The sequence below is a fragment of the Ursus arctos genome, unplaced genomic scaffold (genome assembly GCF_023065955.2).
Source record: "Ursus arctos isolate Adak ecotype North America unplaced genomic scaffold, UrsArc2.0 scaffold_16, whole genome shotgun sequence".
Lineage (NCBI taxonomy): Eukaryota > Metazoa > Chordata > Mammalia > Carnivora > Ursidae > Ursus > Ursus arctos.
This window is the reverse complement of record NW_026622830.1, coordinates 7608290-7621704: the sequence shown is the minus strand read 5'-3', so window position 1 is coordinate 7621704 and position 13415 is coordinate 7608290.

Genomic DNA, 13415 nt, shown 5'->3' with positions numbered 1-13415 from the left:
AACTGTAAGCCGAGATTGTGGGAGGAATTGGAATTGTCCAGGTGAAAGAGATTAAAGAGAGTAAAGTAAACAGGCCTGAGTCTGGAAGGAACTTGTGTGAGCAAATGAGAAAAACCAGAGAGTAAGGCAGTAGGAGGAGTCTAGACAGATGAAGAGAATAGGTAGGCATGAATCAGAATGTGGGCCATCTGATAGACCAGGTTAAGGGTTCTTATGTTAACCTAAGCATAATGGGGAAGTGTTGGAGGTTTTTCAATAGGGCATCTGATGATTTTGTTGTATTTTTCTATTCTATTGTATTCTTTCACTTCATTTAAGATATCTCCACTGATGAATGAAAAATGGGCTGTAGGGAGCCAAAGTGGAATGAAGCCATTGAGCCAGATGGTCCCTGAGGCCATTGAGGCTTAGACAGTCTATGACTCTGTAACCTTTGTATGACCAAACATCTATATGATTACCCCAGACAGCTGGTCTCTTTTTTTGTTTTTCCCATCATTTGGCTTTCAATGGTTGGTTTGGTTGCCTAGAGAAAACCAATGACACATCATTTTCTAGGACCTCAGGTGACTGGCTGGTGCTATGTCTTCTTCTAATTTCTTTTTCACCAAACTAGATATGACACTTGCCACTCTGACTTTTAGGAAGTTGGGGCATGGAAGGAAGCATGCTGCTCTAATGACAAATCAGGTGATGTGTAAGCTAGCTTTGCCAAAGTAGAAGATAGGTTTTCAAGACCTACAAACACAATTGCTTCTGTCTCTACCAATCAGAAAAGTCATTTATCAATTACATATATATATATGTATATATAAACATTTTTAATACTTCCTTTGATTTTTAGAAAAAAAGGAAAATAAATGAGTATCAGCTACTTATTTTATAATCCCTTATTTCCAGAGTGACTTCAGAGCCAAAAATTATTATAGCCAATCTCCTCCTCCTCCACCTATAAGATTGAGATTTGATGTTCTGCATAAGACACTAACTTAGCAAGGAAAGCTTATGATACCTATATTGATTATGGGAAGAAAGTGGAACTCTTTGTTTAAAAGATAGCCTTTAAAAAGATAAAAGCTAAAATTAGAGTTTTTTTCTTTTTAAAGATTTTATTTATTTATTTGACAGAGAGACAGCCAGCCAGCGAGAGAGGGAACACCAGCAGGGGGAGTGGGAGAGGAAGAAGCAGCAGGCTCCCAGTGGAGGAGCCCGATCCAGGGCTTGATTCCAGGATTCTGGGATCACACCCTGAGCCGACGGCAGACGCTTAATGACTGAGCCACCCAGGTGCCCCTAAAATTAGAGTTATTAATCAGAACTCCTCTGCTTATAAGTGAACAGAGTTACTCCTTAACCTAGCCCAGAAAGAAAAAAAGAAAAAAGGAGAATTCATTATCTCATAACTTAAGAGGCCCTGGGGTAGACACAGCTTCATCTCATCTGTGGGCTCAACTACCATGATAGGAATTTTTCTACTTCTCTTTACTGTGTGTGTGTCTGTGTTAGATTCTTCTCTCTCAGGCACCCTCTTTCTTTGTGGTGGCAAGATGGCTACTAGCTGCTCCAGGATTACATTCTACTGTCTTACTTGGAATTCCAGAAAAAGTCCTAAAATAATTCTCGTTTGCCCCACTTAGGTTATACACCCATCATGGAACCCATCAATATGACTAGTGGAACGGACAATGCTGATTGGCCAGGGCTGGGTAATGTGTTTCATCCTTTTTCACACACCACCCTTCTTCAGCAGCCAGGGTTGGGCCAGATTTACCCAAACACATGGAGTCAGAGAGGCAGAGCAGTGGGTTCCTCAAAGGACAATCAGTTTTCAGTGATGAGAAGAAGGAGTAGAGGGGACTGGTGTATGTATAGACAAGAGATGCCCTCAAGCGTGTAATCTTCATGTGTACACAAAACTTCTCTCTCTGGCTTTTCCTTGCATAGCACCTGGCACATGCTTTGGCACTCTTGGAAAATAAATTTAATGCATGAGATTCCTCTTACATAAAATACAATTTCCTACTTTCCCAGTGCATTTTACATAATCAAAACTTGAATATCACCAACATTGGATGGGAAGTAGTGTTTGATTTTTGTCTGATGAACCGTAATATTAAACAAATAGTGGGAGTGATGAGCGAAAGAGCAAAGAGCAGTGAACCAAGGAGTCTCAACTGCAGGGTGGTCAGAGCCCGTGACTCAGTGCCATTGACCTTCTCAGGCTTTAGTAAATCCAGTTGGAAATTCTGATAAAGATCAGTATGTCACCATCAAGAAGACATTGAGTTTGAAATGACCTTTTTTGAATAAATAGAAAAGACAACAAAATTAAGCAGCAACCTTGAAACAGTCAACACGGAAATCTGCAGGGGGATGACATGACCTTCAGGCTTCTGGCCTTTTTTTCATTGTCCTCTAGCCACCAGATAGTTTCCAGCTTCTGTGTCTCTCCTTTGTGAGGACTCCAAGCTTCAATCATGTTTGAGCATGTGAGCTATTAAGTTTAACTTTAACTGATCATGGTGAACGTTTCTGGCTTGTGATTGTTTAGTGCTATCATGTCCATGGATCTGGAAATGGAAAAGAAGGCGGGGGAAGCTAGGCATTGGAGTCAGGCATCCCAGGATTCATGCCATGGCTTTGCTACTTTCTCGCTGTGTCTTTGGACAAGGGACTTAATATTTTTGAGTATGTTTCCTCTCTTGCAAAATGAGGATACCTACAGTTCCCACCTTACAGGGTTGTGTTATGTAACACAATACCTTTTACAAATGCTTAGCACAGTGTCTGGCACATAGTAAATGCTCAGACAATACTCAGAAAATGAAAGTTGCTATAAATCGCCTACAGTGTGTCTTCCAGTTAAGGGCATCATCCATTTGTCTTCAATTAGAATCGCTAGATGGACAAGCCCACTACTGATTAACTTGTGAACTGTAAACTTATATCAAGTGGGATGCATCCTCTTTTGCTTTTCTGTCCCCTGAGAAAGAGGTGAGGGGAAATGGAAGTCAGAAATGGTATGATTTCTCAAATTAGATGATAAAGAAAGACAGAATGACAAATTGGGTGTCTCAACATCACAGAGACATTTCCTCTGGATAGACAAATACTTCCTCAGCTCTCTTTTTTAAAAGAATACCTAGGGTGAGAAGGGCAGATGTGAGAATCAAGCACTTTATTCTTCCATTTTCATATAGACTCCAGTATAAAATGAAGGTAAAATGTAGTTTTCACTCATCTGTGCCGGTGGATGGCAGCTCCGAGGTTTAGAGCACCTACTGTAGTTGATGCTTGGTCTTGGAATGTGTTATTTAGTTTGGCTGTGTTTTGTTTCAGCAGACTCACCTAATTATGGTTTGCTGAGGCTCATGCTGAAACCACTGTGCATTTTCTAAGTATATCCCAATCAGCAGTGGGGAAAATTGGCCTAGAAAACTCTTCTTGGCAGAAGGATAATGGCAGACTGGGATAACGAACACATCGGAAATGATTTGCATATGGATAATTGAGTCTTGACTGTAAGCAACAGTCATTTATGCTCTTTTGCTGGAATACTCAAATAGTTAGTCATTTTACCAAACAAAAAAGAGATCAGTAAAATCTCTGGGGGAATACCATCCCCCACAAAAAGGATGAAATTATTGCTTGATGAGGTCTATAGATGGCAGCTGGTTATTTGAATTGTTCTTTTTTTTGCCTGGAAGATGTAGAGGATTACTGAAGATTTTTGATAACACAAATATATGTAACCTATTTCAAAATTTTCTGAAATTAAAATAAATTTATGTATGTTTGTATATAGAGATGAATATTGATTAGAACTTAAACTCGAATTTTGTAAGTTTGGAATTCAGTTAACATTTTGTCTCTTTTTTAGCACCAACCAAGACCATTTTTATGGTTTTTCTTGTTTATGACACTATACTCGTTTTCCGATGTGCTTTTGCTTTTCTGAAATATATGCTTTTAGTGATGTCAGGTCTGAAGTTCCATGATTTGGTCCCGAACTTTTACCTAACTCTATTTTAGGATTGTAATACTATATGCAGGTCTAGTATATACCAGTGTCTCTCTCTCTCTCTTTCTCTGTCTGTGACAGATAGACAGATAGCTGTACAGTTAGATGTCTCTCTACCTGTCTGTCTGTCTCTGTATGTCTCTCTCTTTATATGTAGGTATTTATCTACCTATGTCTCTATATAGGTATATCTGTATATATGTATATGTTGGCATTAAATGATACAGATGTAAATGTACATTTTGATATCTCTCTCTGTTTCTGTCACTTTTTTTTTTTTTAAAGATTTTATTTATTTATTCGACAGAGAGAGAGACAGCCAGCGAGAGAGGGAACACAAGCAGGGAGAGTGGGAGAGGAAGAAGCAGGCTCATAGCAGAAGAGCCTGATGTGGGGCTCGATCCCAGATCGCCGGGATCACGCCCTGAGCCGAAGGCAGATGCCCAACCGCTGTGCCACCCAGACGCCCCCGTTTCTGTCACTTTCGCTTTTTATATGTACAGTTGATCCTTGCAGGACACAAAGGTTAGAGGTGCTAAGCCTCCCTCTTCCTTGCTTCCCCCGACACAGTCAGAAATCCATGTATAACTTGATTTCCCCAAAACTTAACTGGAAGCCTTACTGATAACATAAACAGTCAATTAACACATGTTTTATATAGTTACATGTATTATATGCTGTATTCTTACAATAAAGCTAGAAAAAAGAAAATCATAAGGAAGAGAAAACACATTACAGAACTGTACTGTATTTTTTGAAAAAAACAAAACAAAACAAAACACATGTTAGTGGATCTGTACAGTTCCAACCTGTGTTGTTCCAGGATCAGTTTTATATATCTATCTCTCTATATATCAATATTTATATACTCTTTCATATGACATAGATTATATATAATTGGTATACTTATAATGCTATATATAATTCTGTGTAATGATATGTGTTATATATATAACACACACATATGTATGACAGAGAGAGAGGAAGAGACAAACAGACATCTTTTCATGAAGCTTAACACATAGACTTGTTACTTATTTATTGCAGAGCTGTAATTTGAATCCAAGCTTTCCTGTAGGTTGATTTGCCCACAGAATGCTGCTTACATCTTTGGTAAATATGAGCTGTGTTTTTGTGGAACTCAGACATAACACTAAGCAGCATCCAATGATGACACATTGGTTTTCTTTCCTTCTCGTTCCTTTTCCTATGTTGTGTCAAGGAGAAACTCCTGGTTTGGTTCTAGTAGGTCCTAATTCCTCCCTGACTCTCAATAATCTCCATTTTTGACATTGACGACAGACCTCAAGCAACCAACAAGGCCTGGAGAAATTTTGCTTTATTTTCAGTTAAATTTTATGTATGTCTACTTTCTGTTTGTGTCAAATGATATTGATTTTTTGCTTGTTTGTAATGTTTTTAAGTACAATGTAAAGGGTTGTTAAGGAAAAAAAATGAGTCAATTTAACAAAAAGAAATTAAAGCAGTGAAATGACTTGATATGCAAACTTCATATTGGCAGTACTGGATAATAGGAAGGAGAATCCTAGGACATGACTTCACTTTCTGACTTTTGATGAATGCTGCTTTCCAGATATATGCTTGCCTTTCTCCATGAACAACACATTTTCCCGTTATAATGCCTTAGCTGACTGTTTCCTCTCTCTTGCTCCCGTGTCATCATAACTAAATTCTCAACAGTCATAAAGGTCAAGTTCATACACCGTGTCCATAAACTTTTTCCTTATCTCATAGCTGAAAATGTTCCTGTATTGTTTTCCCAGATTATTTTATATCATTGAAGTCCTCACCTACTTTGTACATGTCCTAATAAACATGTTTGTTTTCTCCCTCTGTCGTATCTTATACATACTGAGGGCAAAATCTGTGTTTAGGACACTTGCCTGTGTGGATCAGCACCTGGAAGAAGGCTTTGGGCATAGGAGGTACAGGACAGACATTTGTGGAATCAATAAAGTATATGTGAGTGAATAAAGGCAACTTGAATAGGTACTTGATTTATCAGATGCTTCGCCATTTTGCAATGACTCAGCCTCACCTTAGGAATATTAAAATTTTGCTTTCCAGAGCACCAAAGAACCCAGATGATCCCTGTTAATTGCTGAGGTATAAGAAATAATCTGGGACCTGAGACATGAATTAAAAACAAACAAAAACTCCAACACACCATTTTTAAAAAATCATTTGGTAGAGTGATACATAATTTATAAAAAGAGAAGAGAAATGAACTTCACCGACTTGAGGTTTTCTTTCTTTCTTTCTTTCTCTTTCTTTCTTTCTTTCATTCTTTCTTTCTTTCTTTCTTTCTTTCTTTCTTTCTTTCCTTTCTTTTTTCTTTTTTTTTTTAAGATTTTATTTATTTATTTGACAGAGAGAGAGACAGCCAGCGAGAGAGGGAACACAAGCAGGGGGAGTGGGAGAGGAAGAAGCAGGCTCCTAGCGGAGGAGCCTGATGTGGGGCTTGATCCCAGATCACCGGGATCACGCCCTGAGCCGAAGGCAGACGCTCAGCTGCTGTGCCACCCAGGCACCCCTCTTCCTTTTCTTTTCTTTTCTTTTCTTTTCTTTTCTTTTCTTTTCTTTTCTTTTCTTTTCTTTTCTTTTCTTTTCTTTCACTTGAGTTTTCTGGTACCACCAACGCTTCTGTACCCTTCACTTAGAAGCATTTTCTGAAAAGGTCCGTGAATGGAACCTTCCCTGGGATGATGGTCTTACTGCACTTATGCAAGGGGAGGTCGCTGATGGAAGAGAGTGAAACAGGGTGCCCTTTGGCTTTGTGGGACTGTAGCCATTTCTCTGGTTGATTAGCAGCATTCCAGATGCTAAAGGCTAGACGGCAGAATTCAAGCGAATCCTGTTCTTTAATAAGCCCTGCGTAGATGTGGCTGCTGACTGGGGATGGAATTCTCTGCCTTCCCCATCCACCGCTCTCTCTTGTAACCTCTCCTTTGTTTCACCACCGCTCAGACTTTCTTCTCTGCTACTTTATCTCCTTTTTTCTCTGTCAGTAAGACGATTCCCCACATACCTCAGGGTGTAGTCGTACTTCTGGATGTTCATTATCTCCAGATTCCCTCAGCTACAGATATTTATTTTCCACAGACCTCAGTCTGCAAACAAAACAATAAACTCCACTTCTTTATGGTGGCAGAGCAATCTAAGCTGTTTTTCTCTTTCTAAGGCAGTTCAGAGACCTTAGCGGCTGTATTTTTTTTTTTTTTTATCCCCCTAGGTTTTCTGTTTCTCAAAAGTGAAATTATATGCCACGGACCATTTTTCATGCCACCTCTCTCCCGGAATAATCTGGACCATTGGATTCTCTTGATCTTCTTTCCTTAATCATTGCGACAAAACCACTTACAGATGAAGATTGCATTTCTGGAAGTGGCGGGTTTTGAGGCAGAGGTGCTTGAAAAGTCATGAGTGGGCTTTCAGAAAAGTGAGAATGTGCTTGAATGTGTTCTCTTTTGAAAACCTCGCAGTCCTTTTCATAAAGACTGAATTTAAGGACCTGTTCAAGTTCTTTGAATTCAGATCAGATTATACCTGAGATTGAGGCTGCATGATTTGCATTGTATTCCGTGGATATTTCAGAGTACTCTTCTCTACCCCTCCCTTTTTATGTTTCTAGGGTCACCATTGTTCCAGGTAACTGATCAATACCAAAGGGCCCAACTTCAAAATGCAGCTTTTATTTCTCTAGCAGTCGTATGCTAGCACAACCAGAAGGAAGAGCGCTAGAAACAACAGGGAAAGCGATTTCTGAGTCATCTCTTTTCTTTCCTTTTTTTGCATGTTATTGCATAAAATATGCACCTCACTTTATTGAATAACATTTTGTCAGTGGTAATATTTACTATAAGCACTTAATAATTACAGTGAGATGTTCACCAAGAAAGAGAAAATCACATCAAAAATTTCCCTTTCAGAGCTGGTGTGTGTATTACTTCTGCTTATTTTCTGGTGCGTTAGACATAAACTCTACTGTACTGGATGAACCAAATGAGCATTCATTTTTTCTCACATAGTAAATGGGCTAAAGAGGAAATCCAAGACGAAACAGTAGCTGCATGATGCTAGCGTGGATCTAGGTTGCATCTGTATGTAGCTTTGCTCTGCTTTTCTCAACCAGGTGGCCTCTACTCATGACCTCAGCATGGCTGCAGAAGCCTGTGATATGTGCATTCCAGGCAGGGAGAGGGGAAGGGCAGAGACCACAAGGCAAGGGCCAGGCGGGTCTACCCCCGTTTTTAGGAATGTAATAGCTTTCTATGCAGTAGATTCCCACTTAAATTTTATAGATGAGAACTCCATCACAGGTCCACCCCTGCTACAAGGAAGTTTGAGGAGGTGAACTTTTATCTGAGTAGATTGCTACGTAGAAAAAACTCAGTGAAAAGATCCTTGTATACAGTGAATAGTGCCTTCTTAACGTATAAAATCGGCATGTTGTTGGACAGGGCAGAAAACATGCCAACTCATTTCAAAGTAGGTCCCTGATTTATTTTATTTAATAAAGAAAATGTCAGCAAGCAGAGGAAATATAGTAAAAGTATTGTTCATGAGAAATGTTGGCAGTTCCCATCCTAAGTACTGCCCAGGAGAGGAAATCTGAATTAAAATTACAGAGTTTCATGCATTTATATGAAGATGATGCTGTGTGTGTGTGTGTGTGTGTGTGTGTGTGTGTGTGTGTGTGTGTGTGTTGGGGGAAGGGAACCAAGAGAATATACAGTTTTATTCTTAAAGCACATTGATGGTGATTTCCTGGATCCATTATCTATTGGCTGTATGATATTAACCTAGTTCCTTAACCACATTTTGCCTTGGTTTCCTCATTTATAAAATGGGAATTATAATAATACCTACCAATAGATATTCTCTCCTTGACCAAACTTTAGTAGAGCTCCTCTGAGCCCTCTGCCTGACCTTGAGCTTATGTCTCTACCCTTGGCAAGAATCCTGCTAGAATCTCCCACCCTTGGTACATGATCTCCATTGATATCTGACCAAATTCTTCATCCCCCAGGTAATATCTTAGTATCTTATCACCCTGGCTTGCCTTCACCTGTTAGGTTACTTAGCAAGAACTACCCTAACCCCTTAGTAATTTTCCATCTGCCAAATACACCTCCCCATTCAGGTCCCTGGATATAAATCCCCATTTTTCCTTGTTGTATTCAAAACTGAACCTAATCTCTCTCGCCTGCTGCAAAACCACAGTACACAAGTTCCCCTGAAAAAAGTCTGCCTTATCCTTTTAACAAGTATCATGAATAATTTTTTAACAGTACCTCATGGGATGGTTGTGATAAACAAGTTAATATTTGCAAAACATTTAATTGCAATGTCTTTTACATAAATGGTTATATTTGTAAACCAATCTGTAGCATGGAAGTAATTCACGATGTCTTTGTCAGGCACCAGGTGAGATCTTTATCAGATTTAGTATGTCCTGTTCACTGTTGTAGTCCCAGTCTCTGGCATACTGTGGGAGTTCAGTCAATGCTTACGGAATTAACAAGTGAATCTCAGCTGATGCTAAAGCATCCTTGGTTCAGCTAGTGCTGCTTGTTTGTTGCGTTTTTATCAACAGTATGATAATTTCTATGTAATATGTTGAAGGACTCAACAAATGGACTTTGAATAATTCCAGTCTATATGAGAATAGTTTTTCATGGCGTATTCTTCAAATGCCTTCTGATTATGAGTTGATTTTACATGAAGCTTGATTTTTATGTGACAACAAAGGAAACATATTCTTATCTTGCCAACCCGAGCATTCATTGTTTCTTCGACAGTTGGACTTTTCTCTTAAATTAATACATTGGCATTATATCTACCTTGATTTTGGGGGAATTTAACAGTGTTCAGTTTGTCTTAGGGCTGATCATTTTTGGAAGCAAGAAAAACAGATCTGTGGGGGAATAGTGGTGAGAATGTCTGGACAGTCCTCTTAAATGATTACACTAAACTCATTTTAATTTTCTGTTTTCATCTCTTCTCAGCTGATTTACAAATTAAGGAAGTGATTTACCTGGAATAATTCTGTTTAGAATCTAATCCCAGCTCCACAATTTATTAGTTGTAGCATTTGGGCAAATTATTTAAGTTCTCGGTAGGTCAGTTTCCTTGACAATAAAATAGGCTTTATAATAGTGTCTGCTCTCTTAATAGGGTTGCATGTAGGTTAAATGAAACACTGCTCTGTAATATTGGAATAGTTCCTGGCATGTAATAATTGCTTAGGAAAAAAGAAATAGTATCCACATTTGCCAGTTAATTCATCATTTGAAGCAATTGTTTGTATTGTATAGTTGACCATAGGTGGGTAAACAAATTGTCAGTTCAGTAAGAAAAATGATCCATCACTCTAAGTATTTGTTTTTTGTTGTTGTTGTTGTTTAAGATCAAAGGTAGAGTTTTGACTGAATTTTTCCATCAGTTATTGTAAAACCATAAACAGAGAAACTGCACTTTAGGTCAAGCCAAGGGACTGTTGCTGAGTTTGTCCAAGATGTCATTTTAGCTACACTGTAGTTAGTGTTCTAAAGCTCGATGGGATTGCTACATGCTATAGGATATATGCTATGGCCATACCGTCTGCTCTATATATACTACACAGCTGACCCTCGAACCACACTGTTTGAACTGTATGGGTCCACTTATGTGCGGATTTTTTTTTGATAAATACAGAACTGTAAATGTATTTCCTCTTCCTTATGATTTTCTTAATAATGTTTTTTTCTCTAGCTTACTTTAAGAATACAGTATACAATAAGTATAATGTACAAAATAAGTGTTGATCTACTGTTTATGTTACCAGTGAAGCTTCCGGTCAACAGTAGACTATTAGTAGTTACGTTTTGGAGCAGTTAAAAGTCGAATGCAGATTTTCGACTGTGTGGAGGTGTTGGTACCTCTAACCCCCTTGTTGTTCAATGGTCAACTGTATATGGTATACTGTAGCTGTACTTTGGTTTATTCAGTGGGTATCAATCACTTACTAGGTATTTTGCAGATGATACGGTGTTTCATATGGGGCTCGATCCCAGGATCCTGGGACCACGACACCAGCTGAAGTCAGACGCTTAATCTACTGAACCACCCAGGCACCCCTGCATTCCATATGTGTAAAAAAATTTTTTTAATTTAAATTCAATTGAATTAACATATATTGCATTATTAGTTTCAGAGGAGAATTTAGAGATTCATCAGTTGCATATGACACCCAGTGCTCATTCCATCAAGTGCCCTCCTTAATGCCCATCACCCAGTTACGCCATCTCCCCACCTTCCTCCCCTCCAGCAACCCTGTTTGTTTCCTAGAGTTAAGAGACTCTTATGATTTGTCTCCCTCTCTGTTTTCATCTTATTTTATTTTTCCTTCCCTTCCCCTATGTTCATCTGATTTGTTTCTTAATTTCCACTATAAGTAAAATCATATGGTATTTGTCTTTCTCTGACTCACTTATTTCACTTAGCATAATACCCTCTAGTTCCATCCACGTCATTGCAAATCGCAAGATTACTCCTGCATTCCATACTAATCTGCAATTTATTCTTTTGAAATTGCCGTGTTTCAGGCCTTGTGTGGTAAAACGTATCATTGTACAATTTTTAAAAAGGGGTTTCTAAAGGAAATTAGTAATGAAATAAGATAAATTACTAAAAGTAAATTTTAATCAACTTTCCAATGCAATAGTTTTTGTATTCCTGGAATGTACTAAAACTTTTCAGTTTCACTTGAAATGTTAGCTTTCTTTATTCCATTTCCTTAGTAATATTAGTAGAGACTGTTGAAAGTTATAAAACTGAAGCATTTCTCTAAGTTCTAAGAACCATAAATTTAAATTAATTCATGTTTGTCTGTATTTCCCTCCTAATTTAACTAATTCAGTGAGATTTTAGTATATCTATTTTAAATACTATTTGCATTTTTTTCCTATATGTTTTCTTAAAGAAATTCATCTTGGTTTTCTGCTGGGCTGTGGACATTAGGAAATCAGAAACTTTTTGTTATATTCCAAGCACCTAGGATTCATTCACTGAGCAGCAAGTAACACAGATTTTATGTTTACTGACTGAGTGAAAATGTGTGTAGAAAACTGAAAAAAAATATGGAAAGGTACAATGAGAAATCATTTTTAATAGCAGCCTGCTAACAATGTGGTATACCTTCCTGTCTTTTTAAAAATTTTTATTGTGGGTGTACTTTTAGACTTTATGTATAAAAGTATAAGCAGTTTTCTTTACTTCCAAGCAAAGTTTAAAAAAAATAAGTTTTGAAGTTATTACTTAAAAAAATCATTTGATAATGAGACCCCTCCCCCAATTCATGTGCCTGTAGGTGCTTCAAATCTGGGGTTATTAGTCTCGGGCGCTGTGGAAGCTCAGAATCTGAGTGTATATGGTAGCAACGTCTCTAAAGAAGCTTGTGGAAGAGTCAACTTGGACAGGCAGAAAGGGTCACATAATGTGTCGTGAGCCTCTAGACGAACTCTATGCAATACCAAGTTGGCAACAGTTCTGACTTGGAAAACAGACTCACATATCCCTTATTTGTAATTCTGGAGTGCAAAAGGTTCTGAACATCAGACGTTTTGTTTTTGGTAAAATTGTATGCCGACATTCATGTGGTGGTAAAACATAAACTAAATCAAGTTGAGGCAAGAGGAACCCTCATTCATACGCTCGACTGCAGAAATAGTAAGATGATTGGTTACCGGGTAACTATATTCCCCTTCTAGAACCGAAAAGTTCTCAACACAGAATCAAATTTGGCCCCTTGGGTTCAGATAAAGGATTGTAGACCCGTGTTTGCTTGGAAAACACTTAAATTTTTAATAAGGAGGCAGTATGGTGTGGTTGTTAAGAGTTGAGCTCTAAAGACAAAAAGCCTACTTTACCATTTACTCGGTATGACCCCTTGAGAAAGCTCCTGATTCTCTTTATACCTCAAATTCCTCCTCTTAAAATGAAGTACCTAATTTTCATTCATACAGAGTTACTGTATGAATATATCCATAGTGCTTAACATGTTACATTAATAAGTCTTCTACAAACATTGGCAACATGCGCATTTCCAAGTATATAGTGTTTTATAAGTTGAATACAAGAATGAGAAGGGGGCAGTCAGGACTAATGCTTAATATGGGATTTTGCTCATCAAATAGCCAATAACATTTGACGGAGGAACAACTTCATCTCAAAATGTAGATGTTTAAAAGACATACGCTTGGACAATACCACTTTGCCTCACTGAACAAATATTGAATCTCCAGGTCAGCAAATATCCAGGGATTATCCCGGAATAATTATTCTGATAATTGGGACTTTACAAACTGATGTTCAGTTTAACTGAGTGTAATAA